This window comes from Hyla sarda, chromosome 9 (genome assembly GCF_029499605.1).
Source record: "Hyla sarda isolate aHylSar1 chromosome 9, aHylSar1.hap1, whole genome shotgun sequence".
Classification (NCBI taxonomy): domain Eukaryota; kingdom Metazoa; phylum Chordata; class Amphibia; order Anura; family Hylidae; genus Hyla; species Hyla sarda.
In genome coordinates, this window is record NC_079197.1 from 36,106,514 (window position 1) to 36,125,288 (window position 18,775).

Genomic DNA, 18,775 nt, shown 5'->3' on the forward strand with positions numbered 1-18,775 from the left:
TTGCAACAGCTGGAGGCACATGGGTTGGAAACACTTGAGCTCAGTGTTTCCCAACCAGTGTGCCTACAGCTGTTGCAAAACTACAATTCCCAGCATGGCCAGACAGTCAGGGATGCTGGGCATGTAGTTCTGCAATATCTGGCCCTTCATATGTTGCAGAACTACAACTCCCAGCATACCTGGACAGTCTGGGCATGCTTGGAGTTGTAGTTATGCAACAACTGGGGAAGAACAGTTTGGAGACTGCTAAGTAGTGGTCTCCAAACTGTGGCCCTCCAGATGTTGCAAAACTACAACTCCCAGCATGCCCACACAGTCAGTGCATGCTGAAAGTTGTAGTTTTGCAACATCTGGAGGACCACAGTTTAGAGACCACTATACAGTGGTCTCTGAACTGTGACCCTCCAGATATTGCAAAACTACAACTCCCAGCATGCCCAGGCAGCCTTTGGCTGTGTGGGCATGCTCTGAGTTGTAGTTTTGCAGCTTTTAGAAGGCCACAAAGAAGATCACTTGCCGCTATCTTCACTGCAGCCTTCTCCGCCGCTCTTTCTGGCCGCTCCACCTGCCGTCGCCGCCACCGCCGCTGCCACTGGTCCAGGATGCCTCCAGGATGCCGGACCATGCTCCCCCCTCGCCGCACATATTCCCCCCGCTCTGCACCGACTTCCGATCGGTGGGCAGAGCGGGGGGAAATTAACTCTAACCCCCCCGTGCCCCTCCTGCGATTGGTGGTCAGCCTGACCGACCAATGGCAGGGGATAGGAGGAGGTGGCAAGCGGCGGTGATCGGAAATGCGGAGGGCGTATGGATACGCCCTCTGTCCCCAAGGAGTTAAACATACTGGCAGGGTGTCTAAAATACCAGCTGTGCTGGTAAAATACCAGCCAGGTGACAACCCTAAGTGTGTGACATGGTTGTAATAATTATTGGGGAGATTTATCAAAACCTGTGCAGGGGAAAAGTTGATCAGTTGCCCATAGCAACCAATCAGATCGCTTCCTTCATTCTTAACAAGACCTCTGAAAAATAAAAGTGATCTGATTGGTTGCTATGGGCAACTGGTCACCTTTTCCTCTCCACAGGTTTTGATCCCTGATTGTCTTCATATCTAGGATGAGAATCTTCTGACACAGTGAGTAGCCGACCATTTCTGGGCATAAAACATCAGAACTTGCTGGGTGCCCTACGGTTGCCTGGACAACTGTCCCCCCAGCATCAGCCGCCTCTCACCTCATCACATGGGGCAGATCGGGCAGCAGTTTTGGACACTTCTGTCATCCACATTTTGATAACACTATTTTTCACACACACAAATAAAATAAATGAGTCAAACAAGTCAAAGAACAGTTTAAACAAAAGGGACTTTATTTATTATTTACAAAAATGTTTGTGTAGGGATTTTATGTAACCTCCATCACTCACAAAGAGCGGACAGTAACTAACTCAGGACAGGAAAAACCTCCAGAGGGGAGGAAACCTGTAGGGAATCCATGGCTACTGTACTGCCCTTCCTCTGGGCATACTAAAGGAGGTTACCTCTAGAATTTGGGCAAAGTGTCTGTGTATGTGCTGCCCCACAGCCTGGAAGGTGTGCATCTAAGATAGGAAAAGAAAAGAGAGATTAGTTACATGTTTATTATAGAAATGCACATGGAACTGGACAAAAAGATGTGATACTTACCAGTCACAGGCGGGTATGAATGTGTATTCCTAGGTTCCTACAGTTTAGGCCCCTCACCAATGACAATGGTTATGACATCACATGTGTGACCTCACGGGAGTTCTATTTGAGTCGTGCTGCTTTCTGATTGACTGAAAATCAAAAAACCTTTTTAACATATTCTGCATGACTTATCTCAGGGATTTTTGGCAATTTTTATTAAAATGGCGCTACTCCCTGTGGGTACATTATATTTGTTTCTCCTAACCAGACATTCAGTATTTGTAATATCATTTGGTGGCCCTAACAGCCTGGGCCCATAGGTTTCTTACACAGATCAGTGCGGCTCTGGCAGGCTCAATGGGGGAGATTCATCACCTGTCCAGAGAAAAAGTTGCAGAGTTGCCCATAGCAACCAATCAGATCACTTCTTTCATTTTTTAAAGCGCCTCTAAAAAATTAAAGAAGCGATCTGATTGGTTGTTATGGACAACTCAGCAACTTCTCCTCTGGACAGGTTATGATAAATCTCTCCCAATGGGCAGCGTTGGCTGCTGGGACGTATGACGATGCCCCTGATGTTCCGGTATGAAGCGGAAGGATATTATTCGTCAGACGTCCCGGCAGTCAGCGCTGCATGATCACTTATTGATCAACCACTTATTGATTTAAAGTGGTTATGGCTCTTAGACATATGCAGAACCAAAAATTTTGTTTTTTTCGTTTTGTTCGTTTTCGTTTTTTTAAAATTTTCGGTTATGTGAATATTCTGAATGCTGTGCATTCGTCATATTCGGTTTTCGGATGCACCCGCAAAAATTTTTTTCATTTTAGGATGTATTCGTTTAAAAAACGACTGCATTCGTTAAGAAAAACGAATGCATTCGTTAAATCTGATTCTTGGTCCTGCACATGTCTATAACAAAGTAAAGTCCTACTCACCTGTCCCCGCTGCTCCCGATGGTGTCCCCGGACCTCCGCTGGGCTCTCCTAGTCCTCTTCGGTACTCCGCTGGGCTCTGCTGGGCTCTCCTGGTCTTCTCCGGTCCTCCGCTGTCTGCCGCAAGGCCTTACTGGGACTCCGTATGACGTCATCACGTTGCTGCCGCACGCCGTTCCTATTGGATGACGGGACGGCGTGCGCGATGGCGTCATAACGACGTCAGAGGGAGACCCGTATGAAGGCCCCGGACCAGCCCAGGACCCACTGGAGGAAGGCCCGGAGCAGCGCGGAAAGGTGAGTGAACCTGCCCGGGCTGCTTCAACTGCTATCCGGCAGCAGCTTAAGCATTATGCGCTGCCGGATAGCAGTTGATGCATGGCCCCGACATTCGGGTATACTGATAACGAATGCATTCGTTGTTCGTTAACATGCATATTCGTTATGAGTTAGGTAACGAATGCATTCGTTAACGGTATATTCATATTCGTATGCTTTTTAGAGATTTTGTGATTTTTTTTGTGCATTCTTTTCGTAATGAACACACAAAAACGGGAAAATTTGTGTACTTCTGTGTCCGTTACGAAACGAATTGCACATGTCTAATGGCTCCTGCTGCCAGTTCAAGATCAGGCAGCATAGGCCGAGATTGACATACTGCATCAGTGATCCCCTGTGGCTGTCCAGCAGTTGCAAAACTACAACTCCCAGCATGCCCTGACAGCCTCTGGCCTTCGTCTGTCAGGGTATACTGGGAGTTGTAGTTTTGCAACAATTGGACAGACATCTTTCGAAAGGGGGTAAAAAAAGCAACAACAAAAAAAGAGCAATGTGGGCTTTGAAAAAGGCCACACATAAGTTGTGTTTGAAGGAAAATGGTCACCCATTCACCCACACTAAACCTGATACACTTGGTTATAGTGTGGGTGTTGGTCACGAGAGCACTTGTGCCTACTGAGCGCTCACGTGGCCAGCGCCCATGAATATTCAAGTACAGCCGGCGGGCCGCCTCCAGAGTGCAATTCAGCGCAGGAAGAAGCGGACGTTCAGAGGAACGCCGCGCCGGCCTACAAGTACGCATATCGGTCAAAGAGCTTGCATCAGTCTCATGTTCACCTGCACTATAACCCTGTGTATTGAGTTTAGTGTGACTGAATGCGTGACCATTTTCCTTTAATCCCAGTCTAAGCCTAGGAACAGTTTTTGTTTGAGGTTTTTGTTTGAGTTTTTTTTAGCCCCAAAAAAAAATACACCACAAAAACACCACAAAAAAATGCCCACTCATTTCTTTTCTCACAAGATGCCATTGGGGTGTGCCACAAGGTGTGAAGCTGTGAGGTGTATGTTATAGCCCAGGGGCAGATGTTATTAACCCCTAAATGTTCGTGATGCCAGGGCATGGCTTTCCCGGGAACTACCCGAACAGTAGCACCGCTATTCCTAGGTTAGGCAGGGTAATAATAGTCCAAGACCAGGTTAGGGTTAACGGTAGCTTTACTGAGGTAGAAAAACAGTACAGTCTTTACAGCTAGGCCAGGATCCCAGAGAGGTGACCAGTAACACACAGGGGACCTTGCAGCTTGCTGGGACTTGCAGTGTTTGGACAGACTTTAACTCTGCCACGCTGACTATAATAGACTTGACTATGGACTTGACTTGACTGTAGGTAGTGACAGCAGACATAGACGACTTGACTTACTGACATGTGGCTGCTGGTTAGGCTTGAGGCCTCCAGATGTGCTGGACACTGGCTCTGAGACATCTGGACTGAACTTGACAGAGAATGTGGTGGAAGAGAGAGATTATAATGGCTCATCCTACAGATGTATCCACATCAAGCATGTCTGATGAAAAGGACGGAGCGTCCTTGAAACGCGTTACATGTATTCATTAGTTATTAAATACATTTATTTTACCCTTACCTTGGCTCGTGGACAGCGCTGCATAAATATCCTGTTTCTGCCCACACCTTTAGTGGTGTGACACCCTGGAATCCCACATTATGTAGGCAGTGTTCCCCACAGACATACAGCCTCCAGCCATATACAGTGCATACAGCCTGTGTACTGCCCCCCTTCAGTGTTCCGTCCACCGCTCCTCCGGTCCGGCCATAGCATTAGTTCCCGGGACCCGAGAAGCGATGGTCGGAGAACCGAAGATGACGTCCCGCTGGTCACTTACCGAGCTGGCAGTGTTCCCCCACATTAGGTAGGCAGTGTTCCCCCACATTAGGTAGGCAGTGTTCCCCCACATTAGGTAGACAGTGTTCCCCCACATTAGGTAGGCAGTGTTCCTCCACATTAGGTAGGCAGTGTTCCCCCACATTAGGTAGGCAGTGTTCCCCCACATTAGGTAGGCAGTGTTCCCCCACATTAGGTAGGCAGTGTTCCCCCACATTAGGTAGACAGTGTTCCCCCACATTAGGTAGGCAGTGTTCCCCCACATTAGGTAGGCAGTGTTCCCCCACATTAGGTGCAGCATAGTTCCCCCCACATTAGGTAGGCAGTGTTCCCCACAGACATACAGCCTCCAGCCATATACAGTATATGGCTGGAGGCTGTATGCCTGTGTACTGCCCCACTTCAGTGTTCCGTCCACCGCTCCTCCGGTCCGGCCATAGCATTAGTCCCCGGGACCCGAGAAGCAGTGGTCGGAGAACCGAAGATGACGTCCCGCTGGTCACTTACCAAGCTGGCCAGCGCGCGTCTTCCTCCTCCTTGATGCTCCGGTCTTCTGCGCCTCCATTGCAATGGGCGCACGCACGGGACGTCCCGGTGTGCGCCATCTCTCTTTTTAAACTTAACGCGGGGCCGCAGAGAGTTAATGGGGGCATCCTGTGTCCCGAAAACATCTTTTGGGACACAGGGATGTCCTTAATAGTGATGGAGGGAATTGCCCCGTGGGCAAGCACCGGCTCTGCTCAGGGCCCCGGGCCAGCTCGGGCCCCAAGCAATTGCTTGGTTTGCCTGTCCTGTAGCAATGGGCCTGAGTGGATCATGGGGGGCCCGATGAGCCGCTCATCCATGTGTGAGCCACACCTATATAGATGGGCTGCCCACATATCATAAAATGTATTTCTCCTTTTTTTTAATTTTTTTTAATAAATCTTTTAATACCTCCACATATGAATTTTTACAAGTTCTGACTCCACATATATATATATATATATATATATATATATATATATATACTGGTCCCTACAAATGAATTTATACTTTATACTGACCCCCATATATCAATTTATACTATATACTGATGCCATAGATGAATCAATATTATATACTGACCCCATATATGAATGTTTATTATATACTGACCCCTGTATTGAATTTATACTATATACTAACGCCATATATGAATTTATGCTATATATTTTCAGCGGCATTATTGATAAAAATATATGCTGCTTATTAGTGGACAACTCCCTCTTGGTAGTCATTAGTGTGAACTGATCCCCAAAACCGCAATCTGTATACAGAGATTTATCCTACCTTAACCCCTTAACCCCTTAAGGACGCAGGACGTAAATGTACGTCCTGGTGTGGTGGTACTTAACGCACCAGGACGTACATTTACGTCCTGTGCATAACCGCGGGCATCAGAGCGATGCCCGTGTCATGCGCGGCTGATCCCGGCTGCTGATCGCAGCCAGGGACCCGCCGGCAATGACCGACGCCCGCGATCTCGTGGGCGTCCGCCATTAACCCCTCAGGTGCCGGGATCAATACAGATCCCTGCATCTGCGGCAGTGCGCGATTTGAATGAATGATCGGATCGCCCGCAGCGCTGCTGCGGGGATCCGATCATTCAGAACGCCGCACGGAGGTCCCCTCTCCTTCCTCCGTCCGGCTCCCGGCGTCTCCTGCTCTGGTCTGTGATCGAGCAGACCAAAGCAGAAGATGACCGATAATACTGATCTGTTCCATGTCCTATACATAGAACAGATCAGTATTAGCAATCATGGAATTGCTATGAATAGTCCCCTATGGGGACTATTCAAGTGTAAAAAAAAAAGTAAAAGTAAGAGTAAAAAAAAAGTGAAAAATCCCCTCCCCCAATAAAAAAGTAAAACATCAGTTTTTTCCTATTTTACCCCCAAAAAGCGTAAAAATTTTTTTTATAGACATATTTGGTATCTCCGCGTGCGTAAATGTCCGAACTATTAAAATAAAATGTTAATGATCCCATACGGTGAACCGCGTGAACGAAAAAAAAAAAAAGTAAAATTCCTACTTTTTTAATACATTTTATTAAAAATAAATTATAAAAAATTTATTAAAAGTTTTTTATATGCAAATGGGGTATCAAAAAAAAGTACAGATCATGGCGCAAGAAATGAGCCCCCATACCGCCGCTTATACGGAAAAATAAAAAAGTTAGAGGTCATCAAAATAAAGGGATTATAAACATACTAATTTGGTTAAAAAGTTAGTGATTTTTTTTAAGCGCAACAATAATAGAAAAGTATGTAAGAATGGGTATCATTTTAAACGTATTGACCCTCAGAATAAAGAACACACATCATTTTTACCATAAATTGTACGGCGTGAAAACGAAACCTTCCAAAATTAGCAAAATTGCGTTTTTCGTTTTAATTTCCCCACAAAAATAGTGTTTTTTGGTTGCGCCATACATTTCATGATATAATGAGTTATGTCATTACAAAGGACAACTGGTCGCGCAAAAAACAAGCCCTCATACTAGTCTGTGGATGAAAATATAAAAGAGTTATGATTTTTAGAAGGCGAGGAGGAAAAAATGAAAACGTAAAAATTTAATTGTCTGAGTCCTTAAGGCCAAAATGGGCTGAGTCCTTAAGGGGTTAAGGACGCAGGGTTTTTCCGTTTTTGCATTTTCATTTTTTTCTCATCCCCTTCTAAAAATCATAACACTTTCAATTTTGCACATAAAATTCCATATCATGCTTATTTTTTGCGCCACAAATTCTACTTTGCAGTGACATTAGTCATTTTACCAAACCAAAATTGAAAAAAAAATGCAATTTTGTAACTTTTGGGGGATTCCGTTTCTATGCAGTGCATTTTTCAGTAAAAATTACACCTTATCTTTATTCTGTAGGTCCATACGATTAAAATGATCCCCTACTTATATATGTTTATTTTGTATTGCTTCTGAAAAAAATCATAACTACATGCAGGAAAATTTCTATGTTAAAAATTGTCATCTTCTGACCCCTATAACTTTTTTATTTTTCCGCATATGGGCAGGTATGAGGTTTAAATTTTTGCGCCGTAATCTGAAGTTTTTATCATTACCATTTTTTAATTGATCGAACTTTTTGATCGCTTTTTATTCATTTTTTCATGATATAAAAAGTGACCAAACATAAGTATTTTTGGACTTTGGAATTTTTTTGCGCTTACGCCATTGACCGTGCAGTTTAATAAACGATATATTTTTATAATTCGGACATTTCCGCACGTGGTGATGCCACAGATGTTTATTTTTGTTTTTATTTACACTTTTCTTATGGGAAAAGGGAGGTGATTCAAACTTTTATTAGGGAAAGGGTTAAATGACCTTTATGTCTGTCTGCGGCAAATAAACAGCAGTCAACAGGGTCTGTGGCGGATTTTCCACAGCGGAAATTCCGCTGCCGAAAATCTACTGTGGACAGGCCGCAGAGATCCCGCCCCCATTCAAACTCACTGCGAGAAACATGGTACGAGTTTGAAAACAAATCTGCTCATGCGAAGGCACCCTAAGGGAGAGTTCACACTGTGTATTTTCTGCTGCAGATTTCCTGTAGCAGATTTAGTTACCCATTGAAGTCAATAGACAGCAAAATCTGCAGCATAAATAAGGATGTGTGAACTGACCCTAAGGCTGAGCCTTTTACTTCTACAGAAGCTGCAGAGTTATAGGGGAACTGTATTTCACAAAGTTAAAGTACTACAAATCCCAGTATGGTCCGTCTGTGCCCCCTTAAGGCTCAAGGTTGGAAGAGGCACAGGATAAACAGCCACACTATAATGGGAGTTGTAGTACTGTAGTTGTAGATCCTGGGGGAAAAAAAAAAAAACTCCTCCTAAGGCTAAGTTTCCACTTGGGTTTTTTTCTGGCAGTTTTTGGATATTTGCCACTGCAGTTTTTGAGCTAAAGCCAGAAGTGTATTCAAAAGGAACAGGACATATAAAGGAAGGACTTATACTTCTCCTCCTTTATGGATCCATTTCTGACTTTGGCTCAAAAACTGCAGAGGCAGATCTCCAAAAACTGCCAGAAAAAAAAAACAAGTGAAAACTTAGCCTTAATGTTCTCATCAGTCTGCTGCTGTGCCATCTCCCCTCCCTCCCCCTCCTTATCAGTCACAGTGTAAGTGCACACAGGGGCTGCAGTCACTTAAATAAATTATATATTGATTCACATATACAATGGCCCTCATTTACTAAGAGTGTAGGGTTTATCTCTGAGTGTTTCTGAGTGCATTTTTCTACCTGATTTACTAATGTGTCGCATGGGGGAAAAATTTGTGTCCCACGGGTTAGAAACTGTGTCACACGGTAAATTGTATATATGCCCCCCGCACAGCACAATCATATGCCCCCAGCAGGGCATGTTATATATGCCCGCCGCACAGCGCATGTTATATATCTCCTCCGCAAAGCGCATGTTATATATGCCCGCCGCACAGCGCATGTTAAATATGCCCGCCGCACAGCGCATGTTATATATCTCCTCCGCAAAGCGCATGTTATATATGCCCGCCGCACAGCACATGTTATATATGCCCGCTGCACAGCGCATGTTATATATGTCCCCTGCACAGCACAATCATATGCCTCCAGCAGCGCATGTTATATATGCCCGCCGCACAGCGCATGTTATATATCTCCTCCGCACAGCGCATGTTATATATCTCCTCCGCACAGCGCATGTTATATATCTCCTCCGCACAGCGCATGTTATATATGTCCTCCACACAGCGCATGTTATATATGTCCGCCGCACAGCGCATGTTATATATGTCCCCTGCACAGCGCATGTTATATATGTCCCCCGCACAGCACATTTTATATATGTCCCCCGCACAGCACATGATATATATGGCCCCCGCACAGCGCATGTTATATATGGCCCCCGCACAGCGCATGTTATATATGGCCCACGCACAGGGTATGTTATATATGGCCCCCGCACAGCGCATGTTATATATGGCCCCCGCACAGCGCATGTTATATATGTCCCCTGCACAGCACATGTTGTATATGTCCCCCGCTCAGCGCATGTTATATATGGCCCCCGCACAGCGCATGTTATATATGGCCCCCGCACAGGGCATGTTATATATGGCCCCCGCACAGCGCATGTTATATATGGCCCCCGCACAGCGCATGTTATATATGTCCCCTGCACAGCGCATGTTATATATGTCCCCCGCACAGCACATGATATATATGGCCCCGCACAGGGCATGTTATATATGTCCCCCGCACAGCGCATGTTATATATGCCCCCGCACAGCGCATTTTATATATGGCCCCCGCACAACACATGTTATATATGGCCCCCGCACAGCGCATGTAATATATGCCCCCCGCACAGCGCATGTTATATATGTCCCCCGCACAGCACATGTCATATATGTCCCTCGCACAGCGCATGTTATATATGGCCCCCGCACAGCGCATGTTATATATGGCCCCCGCACAACGCATTTTCTATCTGTCCCCCGCACAGCGCATGTTATATTTGTCCCCCCAGCACAGCGCATGTTATATATGGCCCCCGCACAGCGCATGTTATATATGCCCCCCGCACAGCGCATGTTATATATGTCCCCCGCGCAGCGCATGTTATAAATGCCCCAAACTGCACATGTTATATATGGCCCCCGCACAGCGCATGTTATATATGGCCTCCGCACAGCACATGTTATATATGTCCCCCGCACAGTGCATGTTATATATGGCCCCCGCACAGCGCATGTTATAAATGGCCCCTGCACAGCGCATGTTATATATGTCCCCCGCACAGTGCATGTTATATATGGCCCCCGCACAGCGCATGTTATATATGGCCCCCGCACAGCGCACGTTATATATGGCCCCCGCACAGTGCATGTCATATATGGCCCCCCGCACAGCGCATGTTATATATGTCCCCCCGCACAGCGCATGTTATATATGCCCCCCGCACAGCGCATGTTATATATGTCCCCCGCACAGCGCATGTTATATATGGCCCCCGAACAGCGCATGTTATATATGGCCCCCGCACAGCGCATGTTATATATGGCCCCCGCACAGCGCATGTTATATATGTCCCCCGCACAGTGCATGTTATATATGGCCCCCGCACAGCGCATGTTATATATGGCCCCCCACAGCGCATGTTATATATGGCCCCCGCCCAGTGCATGTTATATATGGCCCACGCACAGTGCATGTTATATATGGCCCCCGCACAGCGCATGTTATACATGGCCCCCGCAAAGCGCATGTTATATATGTCCCCCGCACAGCGCATGTTATATATGGCCCCCGAACAGCGCATGTTATATATGGCCCCCGCACAGCGCATGTTATATATGGCCCCCGCACAGCGCATGTTATATATGTCCCCCGCACAGTGCATGTTATATATGGCCCCCGCACAGCGCATGTTATATATGGCCCCCCACAGCGCATGTTATATATGGCCCCCGCCCAGTGCATGTTATATATGGCCCACGCACAGTGCATGTTATATATGGCCCCCGCACAGCGCATGTTATACATGGCCCCCGCAAAGCGCATGTTATATATGTCCCCCGCACAGCGCATGTTATATATGGCCCCCGCACAGGGCATGTTATATATGTCCCCCGCACAGCGCATGTTATATATGGCCCCCGAACAGCACATGTTATATATGTCCCCCGCACAGAGCATGTTTTATATATGGCCCCCGAACAGCACATGTTATATATGGCCCCCGCACAGCGCATGTTATATATGGCCCCCGCACAGCGCAATCATAAGCTCCCGGTAGCGCTATCATCGACAAACATTTTATTAGCAGAGCATCTCTCCGGGAAGCCGCTGCCCGATGCTCTGCTAATGCTCCGCTTGTCAGTGATAGCGCTTCAGAGGCATATGTGTATAGAAGCGAAGTGGGGACCAGATATATAGCGTTAACTGGTCCCCACTTTGCTTCTATACACTAGTTGTCTTCAACCTGTGGACCTCCAGATCTTGCAAAACTACAACTCCCAGCATGCCGGGAGTTGTAGTTTTGCAAGATCTGGAGGTCCACAGGTTGAAGACCACTACTATACACAATCATCCTGAGTACAAACAACACAGCTGCCCCATGGCCTCCCCCATCCCCAGTGTTATAATTACCTGTTCCTGGGGCCCTGGGTCCACGATCCTTCTGGCTCCGGCGCTGTGGCTGTGCGCTGTCACTGTGGGCACTGACGATGACGTCGCGTTGGGAACGTCACTCGTCACTGCGCATCGCAGCGCACAGCCACAGCGCCGGAGCCAGAAGGATCGTGGACCCAGGGCCCCAGGAACATGTAATTATAACACTGGGGATGGGGGAGGCCATGGGGCAGCTGTGTTGTTCTTCAACCTGTGAACCTCCAGATGTTGCAAAACTGCAACTCCCAGCGTGCCCGGACAGCCAACGGCTGTCCGGGCATGCTGGGAGTTGTAGTTTTGCAACATTTGGAGGTCCACCGGTTAAAGACCACTAGTGTATAGAAGCGAAGTGGGGATCAGATAACGCTATATATCTGGTCCCCACTTCGCTTCTATACACATATGCCTCTGAAGCGCTATCACTGACAAGCGGAGCATTAGCAGAGCATCGGGCAGCGGCTTCCCGGAGAGATGCTCTGCTAATAAAATGCATGTCAACGATAGCCTACCGGGAGCTTATGATTGCGCTGTGCGGGGGCCATATATAACATGCGCTGTGCGGGGGACATATATAACATGCGCTGTGCGGGGGACATATATAACATGCGCTGTGCGGGGGCCATATATAACATGCGCTGTGCGGGGGCCATATATAACATGCGCTGTGCGGGGGACATATATAACATGCGCTGTGCGGGGGCCATATATAACATGCGCTGTGCGGGGGCCATATATAACATGCACTGTGCGGGGGCCATATATAACATGCGCTGTGCGGGGGCCATATATAATATGCGCTGTGCGGGGGACATATATAACATGCGCTGTGCGGGGATATATATAACATGCGCTGTGCGGGGGCCATATATAACATGCGCTGTGCGGGGGACATATATAACATGCGCTGTGCGGGGGCCATATATAACATGCGCTGTGCGGGGGCCATATATAATATGCGCTGTGCGGGGGACATATATAACATGCGCTGTGCGGGGGCCATATATAATATGCGCTGTGCGGGGGATATATATAACATGCGCTGTGCGGGGGACATATATAACATGTGCTGTGCGGGGGCCATATATAACATGCGCTGTGCGGGGGACATATATAACATGTGCTGTGCGGGGGACATATATAACATGCGCTGTGCGGGGGACATATATAACATGTGCTGTGCGGGGGCCATATACAACATGCGCTGTGCGGGGGACATATATAACATGTGCTGTGCGGGGGACATATATAACATGCGCTGTGCGGGGGACATATATAACATGCGCTATATAACTATAACGGCCATTATTAATAACGGGCTATAACGGATTAAAACGGCTATTAGAAAATTCCCATAGACTATAATTGGATTTTCTAAAGGCCGTTTTTAGCTAATTTTCAGACGGAACTTGTACGGATCTTTAAAACAGAGTCATTTTGTAGTGTGAAAAAAGCCTTATATGGTTAAAGATGATTTACTTAGACAGTAATATTATGAAAATAGATTTCAATTTAGATGCAATTACAAAAACAGTCCAAATTGGTGGCTCATGTGAATGGCTGGAAGATCCATCCAATCAGAATGGGCATTTCCCTGGTAAAATCCCTGTATTATTGTGCATGTACTGATTGGCTGTCTAATAGCGCCTCCCTACAGTTTGGAGAGACACTGAACAGCCCTTTATCTGTGCCAGGACTAGCTGCTCCTTTGGACTCCAGGTGAGGACAGCTCCATTTCTCCCATACACCATGCATACTGTACAGGACCCTGAAGAAGTTATATAAGTGAATTACAGCTTGTGGCGGCTATTGATGAATTTTATACGTAATAACTTGCTTTATCTGTACTAGTTATCTTTTCATTTTTATTTAATAATATTTTTCTTATTTTGGGTTGATGTTTTGGAAATTTTGGACCCAATAAGGCCCAACTGCTGCCTAATGAAGCAGCCTGCCGTGCTGCGAAACGCATTGCATCTTGGGAAACGAAACCGTCTGGTCTGTTCAGTGCCGCAATTATCCACACCTCCCTTCAGCAAGATCTTACTACACTTAGTTCACACCTGCGTCAGAGCTTTGCTGAAGAGTCCATTAAAGTGACAAACATCTGACCATTGCATAACGGACACCAACGAGATCCAACAGGTCCCATTGAATGGGGTCCAACGGGTTTCTGTTGGGTGTCTGTTGTTTCACTGGAGTTGAGCAGTGAAAAAATTAGAACATGCAGGATTTTTTTCTCCGCTCAACTTCTGTAATTTGTAAGGACTAAACGCTGATGTAAGTCTGGCCTTACGACTTTTCTATAGAGTTATGATCTCTAGGTACAATGGTTTTAACATACAATGTTTGCCCTGGAACCAATTAATATTGTAACTTTAAGGGCCACTTTAGTACTGTAAAGTATATTCTACGGTATACTGAAGTACAAATTGATATTGAAAAATCTTCTTCCAGACGTCACGCTATATACTTTGTTAGCAGTCGGCAGAGTCTTCAGAAAGGACAAACCTATCACAGGACCATCACGACTGTTTGAACGTTTTAAAAGCAACATAAATGAGAATTGTTGTGATTCAGACTGCTGGACAGAGATAGACAGACGCAAAATTGCTTTAGAAAAGTATCTGCCTAGTTTATGATTCTGCAACACAGATCGAGGCTGGCATGTCAAAGTTTACAGCGTGCATACATTTCGGCATCTTCTCAGCAGAATGTCACTCCAATCTCTGCCTCCCACATTCACTGCTGATTAGACACTATTTCCACTGCCATTTTCGAAAAACTCAAGTGTTTTTTTAATCACTACAGAAGCTCATTATGGTTTCCCAGTGACTCTTATGTCCTTCAGTTTTCCTGCAAGATTAGATTCTATACTCCGATGAATATTGAATGATTTCATTACATACAAATGCAATCAACACTTTTGCATAAATTTCCCCCTCTTTTCTTGAGTCCCAATTGACCTTAGCACCCATCCAGGCAGTGGCACAATACAAATGCAAATGAGCCAACACAAGAACATATAGAGGCAGTCAAAGAATACATTATGAATGGAGAAAGAGGGGGGCACGCGTTTCCTCTATATTGCAATGTATTATCCTGTATAATTTCTTTAGAGAGAGGGCAATGTATTCTGTTGTGCAAACCCTAATCTACCTATACCATGTAAGTTGTTAAGTACACAGAGGAAGGAAGCATAATTACACCTGCCGGCTGGATGGTGGGACAGCCATGTTCTGCCGCATTGCTATGTTAGTAGGAACCAATGCCTGCTTGTATCGCAGCTTTTCAATGCTATTTGGGTGTAAGCAACGTGTATTGTATTTTCTGCAATTGTTTAGTCTTGACAGGTTACAAGGAAGGCAACCAAGTCGTGATGGTCCCAAAAACATGAAACAATAAGGGTCATTTACAAATCCCAAAGGAAACGGATGCTACATGCAAGGTTTCCTTGCCAAGCGGATTTTTCAGAACATACGCATTCCCTGCTCCTACAGTAGAACATTACGTTGTTACTAAAAGGACTATATGGAAGTATTTCTGTGCGCCTTGTCTAGTTTAATAATACATCCTACTACTAAAATGAGGGTTTATTATTAATATTAATAGTAAATTATTTATATAGGATCAACATATTCCACAGAGCTTGTCATCACTCACATTAGTTTTTTTTCCCTATAAGGCTCATAACCTAAATTCCAAATTAAAGGGGTACTCCGGTGATCCAGCATTCTGAACATTTTATTTAAAGTGCTGGGAGCCGGAGGCCGTGATCGTAATGTCACGGCCACGCCCCTCGTGACATCACCACACCCCCTCCATTCGACCACTGACGCAGGAACCCAGCTTTGTTTAAAATGCCGGGGGCTGCTGAAAATCATCAGACATCAGACAAAATGATCAGACATCTTATCCCCTATCCTTTCAATAGGGGATAAGATGTCTAGCAGCGGAGTACCCAGTTAAAGGGAAAAATAATAGTGCGTTCCACACATAATCGCAAGACTTGTAATCTTGCTAAAGTTATTTCTCAATATGCCAGGGCACTCACAAGCAGAAAGTCATCTAAAATTCCCTGAGTGCCATCATCTTTGTCTCCTGCTAACTCCTTGGCACACTGAAAGTGAAGATCATGAGTCTTTTCTGTGTAAATGTGGGCCTGGCATGCTAATCCATCTCCTTGCAAGCCAGATACCTTTTCCAAATCACCTGAAGCCCTTCCCTTGTAATGTCACATAGCATCGCCACTGTCAGGATCCGGACTGGTATGCGGAGAGGACACGGATGGTGGATCCTCTGTCAGTGAGGTGATGGCGTGGGCAGTACCAGGGGAACGGAATCTAAGGGGTTACTGGTTTTCACCAGAGCCCACCGCAAAGCGGGATGGACTTGCAGCGGCAGGTAACCCCCAGTTCGGTCCACCTGATAGCAACTCAACCTCACTGACAGCTGAGACAGGTGCGGTACACAAGGACAAGGCAAGAGCAAGGTCGGACGTAGCAGAAGGTCTGGGCAGGCAGCAATGGTTCGTAGTCAGGGGCAACGGCAAGGGTCTGGATACACAGGCAATGGAACACACAGAAACACTTTCTCAGGGCACAAGGCAACAAGATCCGGCAGGGACAGGAAGAGGAAGTGGGTTTATATGGTTTATATAGTGTAGGGAGTGTTAGGAACTAATTGGGCCAGGCACCAATTAATGGTGCACTGGCCCTTTAAATCTGAGAGACCCGACGTGCGCGCGCCCTAGAGAATGGGGCCACGCGCGCCGGGACTGAGCAGAAGGATTGGGCCGGTGAGTGACACGCGATGCGACCCGCGGGCGGGCACGTCCCGCCACGGGGATCGCATCCCTGCCGAGGGACACAGAGAAGCGCTCCCGGTCAGATTCGCTGACCGGGCCGCTGCAAGCAGGGAAGTGATGCCGCGAGCGCTCCGAAGGGGAAGCGGGGCCCGGAGCGCTCGGCGTTACAGCCACGCAGTGTGATCAAGCAGTTTCACTGCGAAACGATTTATTGCACTCAGCCAGCTCCACGGAGCTGATGTCTGCTCCCCTCCCTTCGCTCCAACCTGCTTTGACTGTATAGCACTTCGTATTTATGAATAAACCCGGATTTGAAAACCTCCATGCTGTGTCTTGGGGTGAGTGCAACGTTACTTTTTCTATTACCTGCATGTGACAAACTGACCGGCTGAGATATGGAGCACATAGTACAGCGCATGCGCAGTGCATGCTCCTCCTGTCCCAGAAGAAGAGTGGGCATTCTGTGCCAATGTAACACTGGGCTGGGAATGAGCTGAGTGGAAGAGGTCCCGGCAGTCTTGTAGAGGAAGTTAGGACTGCCAGGAGAAGTAGTTTCCTATTAGCGCTCAGACGGAGGACTGACAGTACTATCGGAGCAATGAAATCGAAGAAGGTGCACACTTGATAAAAGGACCAGGATGCATGTGAGAGAACTAAGAAATACCACATGGAGTACTTTTTTTTTTTTTTTAACAGGTCATCGGAATAGCCCTTTAACCTATCAATATATTTTGCAGTGTGGGAGGAAACCGGAGAACCCGAAGGAAACCCACACAAACACAGGGAGAACATAAAAACTCCATAAGTTGTTCCTCTTGGTTGGATTTGAAGCCAGTTTTGGCTGAATCGGGTCCTGTGTGTCGCAAATATGTGTGAATAAACACAAAAAGCATTCTTCAAGAAATTATGAGTGCTGAGATTTTTTTTTTACCTTACTGTGGACTACAAGCACCACATGGATATGAGTGCTAACCTTTTTTCTATAATGGATTTGAAACAAGGCCCCAGTATTGCAAGGAAACAGTGCTAACTACTGAACCATCATTCTATGTCATGCTAATGTAAAAGGATTTTTAAAAACCATCATATTCGATATACAAGTAAATAGAGTGGGGCGAACCTTCGTTCTCTGTGTTCTATCACAGTCCAATCATTTCTATGAGCACCATGCAATGCTTGATTTCACCTGTGGTGGCGCTGCAGTGGAGCTAGACACTCACAGCTGGTTTTGAATGCAGGTTACAGCTGATGCAGAAGGGACAGCTTATTTTCAGGGAACCCTTTAAAAAAAGAATTGTACATAAAAGATCCCTGTGGCTAGGGGTTTACTACAGTTGTAGAGAGTATACTTACCTGACCATATTCCAGCAACTGGCGCAGTGTCTGTTGTTTAGCACAATTTACAACGCTGAGTATGTCACTCTGTTGCTATGACTCTTGATGTTCTACTACATCAAGGTATGTGAAGGCTTTAAGATTATAATTTTTTTATCAGAACTTACCCATGTTCATGGATGTCCTGTTAAATGCTAGTCTTATAGACCCTTGTCTTGGTCCTCACAACTTTCCAAAGTATATGAAGTTGACACTGGTGGTGTCATAGAAGCCTGATCCTCAGACACATCCTTGAACTATCAGCCTATGAATCACTTTGTTATGTTGGAGTTTTGTCAAGATTTCCTGAATCATGTCCAGCACCGGATGTTTCCAGCTGGATCTTAAGCATTGTACGTCTGGCTTTCAATATAAGAATCTCTAGCTGGGATCCTCACTTTTACAGCTTGCCCTGTTGAAAAAATTCTGAATTTATCACTGACCCTGGCCATAAACATAAGATAGCTGCCGGCCAAACAGCTATTTCTTCCGATCCCCCCATACACATGATCGCTCGAGAGGGAAAACTTACTGGCAGACTTACCGTATCTAGTGGCGGATTATCTCTCTGAGAATAAATAAATTCCAACAAGCCTGATCTTTCCCGGCCATCTGGGGAGAGTTGAG

General features: G+C 46.2%; 2 long non-coding RNA genes across 2 annotated transcripts in view; one reads left to right on the forward strand and one right to left on the reverse strand.

Annotated features, from left to right (window-relative positions):
* The first annotated feature begins 1,055 nt into the window (after positions 1-1,055).
* LOC130291032 (uncharacterized) overlaps positions 1,056-18,775 on the forward strand; it is an 88,719-nt gene continuing 70,999 nt past the window's right edge. Inside the window, exon 1 of the long non-coding RNA XR_008847773.1 lies at positions 1,056-1,135. This is a non-coding gene — a long non-coding RNA (uncharacterized LOC130291032). The remainder of the gene's footprint in view (positions 1,136-18,775) is intronic.
* LOC130291031 (uncharacterized) lies at positions 1,348-2,003 on the reverse strand. Its single transcript, XR_008847772.1, has 2 exons — positions 1,685-2,003; positions 1,348-1,599 (listed from the first exon to the last, which is right to left on the reverse strand). It is a non-coding gene; the product is annotated as an uncharacterized LOC130291031 (long non-coding RNA).